This window comes from Mustela nivalis (genome assembly GCF_964662115.1).
Source record: "Mustela nivalis genome assembly, chromosome: 2".
Lineage (NCBI taxonomy): Eukaryota > Metazoa > Chordata > Mammalia > Carnivora > Mustelidae > Mustela > Mustela nivalis.
This window is the reverse complement of record NC_139021.1, coordinates 139,372,685-139,385,800: the sequence shown is the minus strand read 5'-3', so window position 1 is coordinate 139,385,800 and position 13,116 is coordinate 139,372,685. Positions and strand designations below refer to the sequence as shown.

At 54.0% G+C, this 13,116-nt stretch overlaps 1 long non-coding RNA gene across 1 annotated transcript; it reads right to left on the bottom strand.

Moving 5' to 3' along the window:
- Positions 1 to 10,356: 10,356 nt before the first annotated feature.
- On the bottom strand, positions 10,357 to 12,227 carry LOC309860428. Its single transcript, XR_014309362.1, has 2 exons — positions 12,101 to 12,227; positions 10,357 to 10,923 (listed from the first exon to the last, which is right to left on the bottom strand). It is a non-coding gene; the product is annotated as an uncharacterized lncRNA (long non-coding RNA).
- Positions 12,228 to 13,116: the final 889 nt, after the last annotated feature.

Here is a 13,116-nt window from a genome sequence, read left to right as displayed (position 1 = left end):
TCCCGGAAGAGGAGGCACCTGAGATGAGTCTTGAAAGATGAGAGAGAATAGAGCTGACTGAAAACGAGACAGGGTACCGTCAGCAGACACACCAGTGTGAAAATCCATGAAGCTGGATAAAGTGCTGAGTTCTGCTGTGTTAACACCCAAGGGTGGGTAGAGGGGGGGGAAGATACTGGAAGGCTCGGTGGGGGGGCCACGTCTGGGGCCTGATGGGTCATCCTCGGCAGTCTGACTTCATCTACAGGGTTCTTAAGCTGCAGAGTGGCTTGTTTGGATTTGTGTTGTAAAATATGGCCCTGGAAGTAGTGTGGGAGCTGACTCAGAGGGAACAGAGGCAGAAGGTACGGGAGCCTGTTGTAATAACACAGGGGGAGGGGAGGAGGGTCTGACCTTGGGCTGTGGTCCTGGGGATGGAGGGGAGAGGACCGAGTTGGGAAATATCTAGGAGGGCAAGTTGTCAGGACCGGGGTGACGGATCAGGCAGGCTGGATGAGGGATCGTCAGAGTCAAGGCTGGCCTTGTCAGAAGCCAGGCAGGGGTGCAACCTGCCCTTCCTCTGGAATTCAGTGGGCAGGGCGAAATCAAGGCTGGTCTCAGGTTGAGACAGGGTGAGTCTTACGCGCCCGTGACCTGGGAAAGTGCCCATAGGATCCCAGGGGCCAGATGGAAGGTCAGGGGAGAGGACTGAGCTAGAAAGTAGATTTAGCAAATGATGGGCATGTGGTCTTGGCCATGGCGGGAGCTGAGGGGGTAGCAGGAGGGCACAGGGAGACCTCACAGACAGAGGCAGGGAGCCCTCCCCAGCGTGACTCTGACTTGAGGGGGTGGGTGGAGGGAGGGAGGGCCCCCGCAAGGGATTAAGGATGGTAGAGAGGTAGACCTAGTGATGTCATGCTGGCCAGGGGAGGGATGGCTGCCAGACCGAGCATGTGGGTAACTGCAGGCACTGCCGCAAAGCCGGCTTGATGGGGAGGAAGATTCCAGGGCCTGGGAGAGACAGGGCCACTGATGGACCTTCTAGAGGGGGTGGGCCCAGCACACCATTGGTGGACTGGCTTGTCAGGCAGAAGAGGGACCTTCTTTCCCTCTGATTGCCGACAGAGGGTTGTGTTTGGAGGCGGGACAGAGACAGACAGAGGACCTTAATGTTTTCGATGAAGTCAGGCGTCTCTAGAAATGGAGGTGGACGGAAGGGACTGGGGGTCCTGAGGAGAGTGGTGAAGGTCTGAGGGAAATGGGGAGCAGGAAGCTGGCCAAAGCAGCTCAGGGGACTCTCAGGCTTTGTCAGGGCCGTGGCTGGAGACCCCGCAATGACATGGTCTCAAATCGGTCTGCCTTGGGTCCTTGCCAGCCTGAATATACAGAGTAAAGATGATGGTTGGGTTGGCTCCAGGCGAAGTTAGGCCGAAAGGTGAAGGGGAGGGTGGTGTACAACGGAATCAGGGGTGCCGGTGAGAGGGTCACTCAGATGACCAAACCATTGGAACAGCTGGAGAAATGTGGTCAGAGAGGAAGCAATGTTGGGATTAAAAAGGAAGAAGAAGAGAGAGGCTGAGCAACAGCCCGGTCGGGGAAGGGCAGGGAGAGAGATGGATTCTGATCCAGGAGAAGGTCCCTGGAGAGGCAGAGTTGAGGCTCTGCAGGGTCCAGGCGTTGGGTGTCCCACATGGGTGCTGAAGGCTACCAGGCCGATGGCAGGCCTTGGGAGGGGAGGAGAGACAGAATGATCTGAGGCTAGGTGAGCAGGTATGGCAAGAGGGGGGGTGGAGTCTGTCAAATAAATAAAAATCTTAAAAAAAAAAGGGGGGGGGTGCAAGCTTTCAGAGAGCTGGGGCCTGTGGGAGGAGCAGGAGTTTCCCTAGTGAACAAAGGCAGAAAGGGAAAAGGGGAAGAGAGCGCAACGAGAGGGCACCGCGGGGCCAAGGCCCCTTCTTTCCTTCCTCCAGTGTATATCGAGGTTTTTGAGGAGGCAAGAACTGTTTTCTGTACTTGGGATACATCCGTGAACAGAACGATGATCCCTGCCCTCATGGAGCTTATGTTATTATGGCTGAGGGTAGTGGGAAGAGACACAACAGCCAATACAACAAGAGGTAAATCTTAAAGTATGCTAGAAGGTTGCAAGGCTATGGAAAAAAAAAAAAAAAAAAAAAGAAAGAAAAAGTGGCCGAACGGTGTCTGTTGGTTGGACCCGGAGTCTGCAGGTGAAATGGGGCAGGCAGCTGGGGGAGTGGGCTGGAATGGAAAGTAGGGCGCTCAGGGGAGGCCCAGGTTGGGCCAGTGTTCTGGGTCTGTGGTGGATCCCACACAGTCTGACATGGGCTGGTGGCACGGGGTGAGGATATGGAAAGAGGCGTGTGCGTGGTTCCCTGATGAACAGTATGTACGAGAATTTTTAGCCAAGCAGAATCTTCCAGGTTGGGTGAGAAGGGGTGATCCAAGGAAAAGAGAAGAAAACAAATACTCAAGGTCATCTGTGAAGGGCAGGCACTGTGCTAGGGATGACCTCTCTGTCTCTGTCCCTCAAGACAAACCTGTGCTTTAGGAAAGATTGTCCTTACTTGGCCCTGGTTTACACGAAAACAGTGGCAGTAGCAAAAGGCCCAGCAGTGTTCTGAACCTGCCCAGGGTTTTCTTGACGCATTTGCCCAGCCTCCTAAGGCCAGGGCCATCCCCTCCACTTCCCCATGAGGGGTGTGAGGTACAGAAGTGTCAGCACAGTGGCTGAGATCACACTGGCAGTGCTGTGTGTCCCCGTTGTTATTATTATCACTATTGTTGTTCAAGGTCATTCAGGTAGGAGGGGGAAGAGCAGGGTTTCAGAGGGCCCCAGGTGGGGCTGACCCCTACTCCCAGCTGACCTTGGGCCTGCCCGGGACTGGCCGTGCAGACCCGGACTGGGAAGGAGGAGCTGTGCGACTGCTACAGGGCCTGTGCCTTTGCTGCAGGCATGTGACATATTGTGGCGTGATGTGTTTTCCCCTCATGGTGCAAGATGTGACTCAGAGGGGCATGCTGGGGAAATGAGTTTCTTGGATTTGCCCACCTCATCGCCCCTGCGTTCTTTTGAATTTCTCTGAATCAGACTTTATATCTGGCTCTGCCATTCAGCAGTCTTATTTATGCAGAAAACAGCCCCACATTTCCAACTTGCTCAACAGCCCTAAAGATTCATCTTTGGCCCTTGGGGGAGGGTAGCGAAGGAGGGGAGGGGGAAAAGGAAAAAGAAAGAAAGGAAGAAAAAGGAAGAAGGAAAGAAAGCGCCAGCAACAATCAAAACAACCCTTTTCTCCCTGCGTAATCTGGGCAGCTTCCAGGAGGATAATGTCTTTCCACCGTGAATCGCCCCCTCCTTCCCAGGCTGTTTTCACAGGAAGCAAATCCTGGAGCATTTTCAATGTGCCCCTCGAGGCAGAACAATGAGGCCCTTGAAGCCTCGGAACCGCGCTTCCTCCAGTTATCCGGAGCCGGGCCGAGCCCCTCCTGCGGCGGGCGGGCGTGGGGAGGCGGCGGGCGTGGGGGGCGCGGGACCGTCCCCGGGGTGGGGGAGGGGCGGCCTGCAGGGCGGGGCTGCGCCGCACCGGGGAAGCCCATTAGCCAAATAATAGGTTTGGATCCGACTGTTTTGCCAAGGTACCCGGCATTTATCCGGCTCCCCGATTGGGGGCGGGGAGCTGGGAGGAGGCGGCGCGGATCCAATTACGGCAGCCGCAGCCCGGTCGCCGGGAGGTGGCGGCGGGCCGGGCCGGGCCGGGCCGGGGGTGCCGGGGTGAGAGGGCTGGTGGGGGGATTGGAGAGGGGAAACGGGTCAGCGGGGACCGTGCGCGCGGGAGCCCGGGCCGGCCAATCGGGGGGCGCCCCTGCCCCGGGCGCCCCTCGGCCCGCGCGGCTCCCCCGCCCGGGCCCGCTCAGCTGCCTCATTGTTTATTGTGGCGTCTGGCTCTCCCCCTTCCCGTCCCCCTCCCGCGCGCCGCCCGCCCGCCCGCTCCTTTCTGCCCTCCTCCCGAAAGAAAGAAGAGCCCGTCTGTGGAGACGAATGAGTCATGAATAAACAAACAGCGTGGGGGAGCTGTCACTCCGAGCTGACTTCCTGGCCGCGCTCGGCTCCGCGACCTCCCGGCGGGCCGCAGAAGCCCGGCTGGCTGGGGCGGGCCGCGGGCCGTCTGGGCGCCCCGCGCGGGTGGGGTGCGCGGGACCCCGATCGCCGCGCAGGCCTTGACCGCAGCCCTCACCGGCAGCGGGGCCCGGGAGCGGGAGCGGGCGTTGACCCGGAGTCCCGGGTCCTATGGGCACATGCATGCCGGGGGCTGGGAGTCTGATTTCCCTGGGCTTGACAAAAGCCATACGCCATAGACTGGCGAGGCCTGTGAGCATCTGCCATGTGGGTTGATTTCCCCGGGCCGGCTCGCCCTCCGTGATGCAGCAGACGCGGGCCGCTGGGAGCACGCGTGCAGATGGGATGTGTGTGCCAGCGGTGCCTGTCTGGGAGTGCTGGATACACGAGAATGTGTGTCTGGGTCGGGGCCGGTCGTGTGTGTGTGTGTGTGTGCGCGCGCGCGCGCGAGCGCGCCTGAGTGCGTCTATGCCCCGGGTGTGACCATTTTTCTGACTCTGAATTTGCTGCTGCCTCTTTAAGCTTTTGAGAATCTTGCTTTACGCTTGGTTCTTTACTTGGTCCTTTTCCTTTCCCTTGTGTGATCCTGTGGGTCATTCGGGGCCATCTCTCCCCATTAGTGAGGCTCCAGGGCCCCAGCAGACCTCCAGGGCCTGGCCTGGCTGGCCTTAGAGTCCAGCCAGCTGTGGCCACACGCAGGCTCACAACGCTGACTCATGCCTGGTGAGAGCAGAGAGGAGCGGAGTCTGACGGGGAACCAGGCTGGGTGACCCCAGCTCTAGGCCTGGCCTGGTGGTGCCCTTATGAGCTCTTGTGTTTGGAGAGAGAGCCTGGGACAGCTTAGACACTCTGGGGACTTCTTGTACAGGAGAGGGACCAGCTCCATGAGGTCCAAGACTGACCCTCAGCCTTGGCTTCTCAGCCAGGTCTGGAGCTGGGCCAACTCTGGCCCTGCTCCTTCTCCATGAGTTGGCCCAGCTCCAGCTCCTAAGGTTCTGGCCAGCTCCAGGTTGGAGCTTTGTGGGCAGGGAAAGATTCCCCTGAAACAGAAGCAGGACACGGGCCTGCTGCCCTTCTCCCCATCATCACCCTCTTCTGCAGTCCCACTGCCAATGTTCGCTTGCTGGATTCAGTTTCCTGGCATTGAAATTGTGACACTGGTTGTGGTCCTGACCAAGGAGGTGGAGTCTGGGAGCGGCAGGACAACCATGGTCATTTCCGGTCTCCTTCCCATTCTTCAGCGGGTAGGCAGTTTGGGAGACTAGGTCAACATAAGTGGGGAGGCAGGTAAATGTTTGTTCATAGCCTGACTTTCTTCACTTTCTGTGTGACCTAGGGCAAGTCGCTTAACTTCTCTGAACTTCTTTCCTCTTCTTTAAAGTACGCATAATGACCCCTCCCTCCTGGAGTGGTTGCAGATAATAAGGAGAAAGTACCTGTGTGTCCTTAGCCCTGGGCTTGACCTGGAACAGGGGTCAGACAAGGAGAATTCACTCTGTCCACCCTCAGCCCTGCTCCGGACCTAAGTCAGCAGGGCCTAGAATTCTGCCTGCCCAATCTTGTTCATCCTCTGACCCTGAGAGGTGCTGGGCCCTGTGGGTCTTGTTTGCAATTTGAGGTCTCTGAGGCCCAGCGTAGTGTGGAGTCTGGGCCCAGCCCTCAGAGCCAGGCCCATGAGTTAGAACTGCAGGGACCCACTGCATCTTTCTAGGGCTTTCCCCGTGGGGAGAAGTCTCCACCCATCAGGTCATACTCTGGTTATGCCTCAGCTGGCCTCGGCTGGCCTTGACTTGTAGACAAATTGTTTGGTCTATGTGGGATTAAGATAACAGCCAATACTTAGAAATGAAGACGTTTCGTGTGAAAATGTACATTTCCAACTTAGAAAAATTGGGAGATTTGGCCACACTGGGCTCACATTCCTATGTGGCATCTGTGGACTGGAGCCAACGCATGTGCCCTCCAGTTCACCACAGACCCCACTGCTCCCTGCTGCAGTGGGTCTCAAACTTGAGTGTTCCATAGAATCACTTGCTTGTTGAAACACAGATTGCTGGGCTCCATCCAGAGTTGACATTCCAGTGGGTCCAGAGTGGGCCTGAGAATTTGCCTTTCTGACAAGTTCCCAAATGCTGCTGATGCTGCTGGTCCCAGGACTCACCTTGAGTACTCCTGCCCCGGCGCAGAGAGGCCAACCTTTGGTCACCATATATCACCCCACTAGGCCTGTTGCTTTTCTATGTAGTAGGGAAGTGTTTGTATTCACAATCTAGCAAAATTAGGAAAATAAAAAAGGACAGAGTATCATTTGTTCTAGCAAAACGGAGAAGTGCAGGTTGCTTTGGGGACATGTGTTAGCATGCAAACAATTTGCAGATATGTCAAATAAACACATCCTCAGGTGCCACAAAGCAGCCTGTCCTGGGCATGACATGAAGAACGCGCTGGATGGGCACTATCTGGATTCTTACCCCTGTCCATTTTAGTTTTTTGTTATCTGCTTGGCCCTGAGGGTGTTCGAGCTCGTGATCCCTGCCCACTGCAGTGTCTTCCTTGAACAGCTCTGATTTGCCCCCAGTTCTGTTGTGCTCTGTTAGGATGTGGAGACAGATGAATAAGACATCGTCTTTACCCTCATGGGAATCACAGATCATCAGGACAGATGGAGGACACTCATTGAACAGACACATAAAAGAAAGAATTACAAATAGTCATAACCTTCAGGGTGCCGGGATGGAGAATAAGAGGGTATATGGGGACTTCTTTTAGTCTGAGTGGTCTCTATCCTCTACAGGGGGGGTGGGGTGGAGAGAGGAGTTTGGGAAGCAAATGGGGTCCTGGACCAAGTCAGCCTTAGTCTCTATTAGGAAAGATGGAGCCCAGGCTGAAAGTCAGGAGACCAGAGCTTGAATCCTGGCCCCTGGGTCACTCCCCTCAGCCCCCTCCCTCACCTCTATCACTTTAACCCTGCCTCAAAGCCCAGTTCGCCTCTCACTAGACCTAGAGGCCATTCCTGATCTTCTGACCCATATGGCCCCACCCCCTTCTCTCTCTCTCTCTCTTTTTCAATTGCTCTCTGATTCTTTGACCTGTAGCTCTGACTGCTGGTTCACTCTTCATGGGCCTAGCCACCCAGACCTTGTGTTGTTATGCAGTGACTTCTTGAAGCTTCATGGATGTTTTCAGGAGGCCATGTCCCCTCTCCTTCCCCAGCAAGCTACATTTCTTTGGACCTCAGAACCTTCAGGATCACTTTGTCCTCCTGTCTTGTACAGATGAGGAAATTACATCCAGTGCTTTCAATGTCCCCCGCTGGTGAGTGGCTCGGTCAATAACTTGGGTCGAAGGGTAGAACTTTTCCTTCCTCTTGGCTTTCCTCACAGAAAGCGTTCCTTCCACTTAGCTTTCCTCACCGAGTCCAGCCCAAGGCTGAGCACAGAACCAGGGCCCACACAGCCTAGGGCATGGACCTGGGAATGGACACTTTCCATGTTTGCACCTCCTCAAATAGCTAAAGAATCTTGCCTGGTGCGGCAGACCGGTGACACAGTCTTCCCACACTGTGCTCGCAGCAGACATCACTAATCCATCATGGCGCCCTTTCCCTGAGCCCACACACAGCCTCAGATGGCTTCTCAACACAGTCCTCCAGGGAGCAGATGCCAATGAATTGACTGACTTGGGGGGATGGCAGTTATTAGCCACTTCTGTTTTAGGAACAGGTCTAATATTGGGTGGGTCTTGTGTGGCCTCTTGAATTAGTAGAAACCTGGGATGTGGACTTAATTTGGCATTTTATGCTCTTGAGTTAGGCATGGAGGTAGGGCTGGACTGAACTATTAGCTAATGAGAAGGGAGAGTTGGGAAGTTGACAAACAGTGACAGTGGTGGGGACAGACTCAAATGAGCTCGGAGTCCTGCAGGAGAGTCCACATGAAGAAGGGAGCACAGGGTGTGAGGTAATGGGGCAGAAGTGAGGCGTCAAATAGAGCTGCATTCTGGGGCTAAAGAAGGGCCAACAGGTCTGGCTGGGGATCCCTGAAGGTGGGCAAAAGGCTTCTTTGACTGTCCGAGGGTAAGGCCATGGGGGAGCCTGCTGTTTCACCTAGCCTGTAGTGTCCTCCTCCCCAGACAGCTAGAACAACCTCTTATCCTTCCCCAAGTTAAAGCAGAGGCAACTCATGGAACTTTGGAGGGTCCCTTTGTAAGCAAAAGAAGCTTTTATGGAAATTAAATGTGGATATCTGCGTTCCGGGAACATCAATATATTTGACAGAGCTGTGGTCATTAGGAGAAGGCCCAGGGATGCTGATGTCTGTCGCAGCTCCCGTTGGGGGTCTGAGGAATGACCTAGATGTCTTGCAGCCGTGCTTTGAGTAGAGACCCTGGCCATGGGCTGGGCCTGGCTCCGGGGGCTCTAGGCCCTGAGGCTGGAAGTCAGCAGAGCGTAATGGCAAGGACTCCCTGCCTCCCCTTGCCCGCTCCTCTGACCCTTTGCTTGTTTTCCCTCTTTCCTCCTGCCCCAGTTGCCCGGCCCTGAGATGGGGGGCGGGTGTAGGTTCAACCCTGCAGACTCTTAGCTCCGGGAGAATGGTCCCCACCATGCCGCCTGCTTATTCACCATTCTATCTCCAGAGCAAAGCCCTTGACTGAAGGAATGGCTGACTGACTGAAGGAATGACTCCTTTTGTAAGCTTGTCATGCTCTCTTGCTCACTTAAGACCGGTGTTCTCTGCTGTACCAGTGGTTCCATGAGGCCCGGGATTGAGGCTGGCAGTCCATACCATATCCTTGAGCCCAGCACCATTCCCTGCACAGAGAAGAGTTGCAGGAGCCCAAGGGAAGGCTGCATCTTCTTCTTTTAAAATATAAATTCAATTAATTAACAAATACTGTATTATTAGTTCCAGAGATAGAATTCAATGAGTCATCAGTTGTGTATAACACCCCGTGCTCATCACATCACGCGCCCTCCTTAATGTCCATCACCCCGTTACCCCATCCCTCATCCCCTCCCTTCCAGCAACCCTCAGTTTGTTTCCTGTGATTAAGAGTCTCTTATGGTTTGTCTCCCTCTCTGATCTCATCTCGTTTTATTTTTCCCTCCCTTCCCCTATGATCCTCTGTTTTGTATTTTAAATTCCATATATGAGTGAAATCATATGATAATTATCTTTCTCTGATTGACTTATTTCACCTAGCGTAATATCCTCTAGTTCCATCCATGTTGTTGCAAATGGCAAGATTTCATTTTTCTGGTGGCTGAGTAGTATTCCTCTGTGTGTGTATGTGTGTGTACTGTATTTTATTTATCTGTTCATCTGTTGATGGACATCTATGTTCTTTCCATAGTTTGGCTATAGTGGACATTGTTGCTATGAACATTCAGGTGCACGTACCCCTTTGGATCACTACATTTGTATCTTTGGGGTAAATACCCAGTAGTGTGATTGCTGGGTAGCTCTATTTTCAACTTTCTAAGGAACCTCCATACTGTTTTCCAGAGTGGCTGCACCAGCTTGCATTCCCACCAACAGTGTAGGAGGATTCCCCCTTTTCCGCCATTTCGCCAACATTTATTGTTTCCTGACTTGTTAATTTTAGCCATTCTGACTGCTGTGAGGTGGTATCTCCCTGTGGTTTTGATTTGTATTTCCCTAATACTGAGTGATGTTAAGTACTTTTTCATGTATCTCTTGGCCATTTGGATGTCTTCTTTGCAGAAATAGACATTTCTGCAAAGAAGTCCACTGCCCATATCCTCTGCCCATTTCTTTCTTTCTTCCTTTCTTTCTTTTTTTTTTTTTTTTTAAAGATTTTATTTATTTATTTGTCAGAGAGAGTGAGCACAGGCAGACAGAGAGGCAGGCAGAGGGAGAAGCAGGCTCCCTGCTGAGCCAGGAGCCCAACGTGGGACTCAATCCCAGGACGCAAGGATCATGACCTGAGCCGAAGGCAGCCACCCAGGTGTCCCTCTCTGCTCATTTCTTGATTGAATTATTTATTCTTTGGGTGTTGAGTTTGATAAGTTCTTCATAGATCTGGGAAGCTAGCCCTTTATCTGATAGGACACTTGCAAATATCTTCTCCCATTCTGTCTGTTATCTTTGGGTTTTGTTGACTGTTTCCTTTGCTGTGCAAAAGCTTTTGATCTTGATGAAGTCCCAAGAGTTCATTTTTACCTTTGTTTCCCTTGCCTTTGGAGATATGTCTAGCCAGAAGTTGCTGAAGGCCACATCTTTTTTTTTTTTTTAAAGATTTTATTTATTTGTTTGACGGACAGAGATCACAAGTAGGCAGAGAGGCAAGCAGAGAGAGAGGGAGATGCAGGCTCCCTGACGAGCAGAGAGCCCGATGCGGGGCTCGATCCCAGGACCCTGAGACCATGACCTGAGCCGAAGGCAGAGGCTTAACCCACTGAGCCACCCAGACGCCCCGGCCACATCTTCTAACTGTGCCCTGTGGGCTCAGTAGAGTTCTGGGTCTGGGACAGAGAGGGCCTTGGGCAGTTCCGGAGTGGGGGCCCTGGTGGGCTCTGGGGGTACTGCATACTCTGGACATTGCGCACTGCTCCTGGATCCCCAAAGTCTCTGAAGGATGACCGCCATGCTTCCGTTTTCCGTTCCCCGGGGCTGGAGTTCTCTGCTCTGCTCCACTTGACCCTTCTCAAGCCCTCTTGGTTCTTAAGGCTCCACTCCAGGGCCATTTCCTCCAGGAAGCCGTGCTTGGAGAAGGTCTCTGTCCTCCGCACGCCATGGCTCTCCCCTGTGCTGACCTCATAGGATCTGCGGTCCTCGGAACAGTGTCTGTGAGAAGTGGAGGCCACCACAGTTTATGCAGGCTGTAAGGGCGGATGTGGGCCCATGACCCTGGGATGAGGTCTTGTTGGACCTTGTGAGCAATTCCAAAGCTGTGGGGGGAGATGCCTTGCCCTGTCATGGGTCCCCATCCCACACTGGCAAGAGAACCCACCTGGGTCTTCCCCTGCAAGGAAGGACCTCGCTCACTTCCACGCACGTGGGCTGTAGGCATGAACAGACCTGGCCTCCTCCTCCACAATCTTTGCTTTTTAGCTTCAGGGCTCAGGTGCAGGCTTTGGGGATGGAAGATGGGTGGCTTCTGGTACAGTGTCTGGGTCATGCACCCCTGCTGGATAAGTGGGCCTGTGGTGCCTGAATCTCTTGGAGTCTCTGTCTTAATTATAAAACAGACCCCTGTTCCTACCTCATAAGGTTATTGTGGGAATCGTAGATGCCAACATGCCCACTCTCTTCTGCTTCAGGTTCTTTCTGTCTAAAAGGTTTTGCCTTTCTTCCTTGCCTGGCTAGCTCCTAGTCATCCTTCAGAAGGTTTGGGCTCAATGTCGTTGCCTCCAGGAAGCCCTCCTTGGCTGCTGCTTCTTGTGTGGCCTCCCCACACAAGGGGATTTGGCCTCCCCAATTAAACTGGCTTCCCCATTGGGGTTGGCCTCCCCAGTTAAATTGTAATCCTTGCACCCCACCAGGTCCTGGTTCTTTGAAGGCACTCAGGGACCATTTGCTAAGTACAGAACAAATAACATTTGCTAAGTAAATAAGTCTTAAGTGACCCATATGTAGGAGGAACCCCCAAATTGCAGCTCTTCTTATCGTACGTGACTCCCAGGGACCACATAACCGCTTCTCGTTTCAGGCTGCCTGTGGGAAGTTTTACTGGTAGAAAGTTCTGCAGCCGGCCCTCCCAGCCTGCCTGCCCCAGAGAAGTGCCTGCCCACAGAGGGCTTTATGTCCTCTTAGCCCCTGAGTCTGACCTGCAAGTTTGGTCCCTGATAGCCCTGGAAGAAATTCTTTGTGCCAGGGCCTCCCGGGATAAGCCCACCAGCCGGCTGGTTTCCTCAGCCTGACTGTGGGGCCTTGGCTGCCCCGAAGCCCACAGCTGAGAGAGGGCATCTGTGCTCGCTGTGTCCATGCGCTCAGCTTGGGTTCCTGGGGACGTTGTCCATACCTCTCCAGAGGAGCGCGTCTGCCTCTTGAAGCCACTTAAAGCTACAAGCCTGGTGCTCACGTCCCCTTGTCAAATCACGTAAGTTCTGGATCTTTTAGTTCACCCCACAGGGCCTTGGTTTCTCCATCTGTCAAATGGGAACAAGAGCCTTGTACGATGGGTGGTCTTCTGAGGATCCAGTGGAATAGCCAGCTCACACAGCACTTTACAGTTTGTGGTAGCCTATCACATGTATTTTCCTGGCAGGATGCAGAGTCTTTTTTCGGGGGAAGTCGGAGAGGCATAGGTTTTGGGAAGATGAGAGATCAGAATGTAATATTCATGGTGCCATAGTGTGGGGGCATCTGCTGGGGGCGCCTTTGGGTGGCTATAATACATGTCCCCTTGGCAGTGGAGCAAAGTGGCAGTCCTGTGGCCTGGGAAAGACAGACAGACAGCTGACAGCCAGCTCTACCCAGTGCTCAGGGGAGATGTATCGGGAGCTGCCCGTCTGCGCTGCAGGGACACGGCTCACTGGAATGTGCCCATTGTCACTAGTGTCCAGAGGGCCCCCAAGCACCAAAGATAGCTGTCCTGGAGACCCTTTGCCCTGGGCCCTGCTCTGCCAGGGCCATGGCCGACGTGGCCTGAAGGACGGACGTGCCCATGGTGGGGACACATCTGCCTCTCCATTCGCACGTGTTACACAAGCACGCACGTACACAGGCATGCAGCACTCCAGACTGACCTGCTCACTCGTACTCATCCTGTATCTTGCTACATAGGACACACAGAAAAATGATTACCAAGCAACTTCAGGAAGACTATTCTATTGGACTCTCTCTTGCATCTCACTACAGCCATTTTACAAACTGGGGAACTGAGCCCCGATAACGTGCATGGTTTGCCCCAGGGCTCCTAGCAGGACGGCACCCAGAGCTGGTAGCAGCAGCTATGACTCCAGGATGCCCTCTCCTGCTTGGGCTTCCTAGTGAGGTGACCACTACCCTGCCAGGCGTGGGGTGACAGCCCACCCT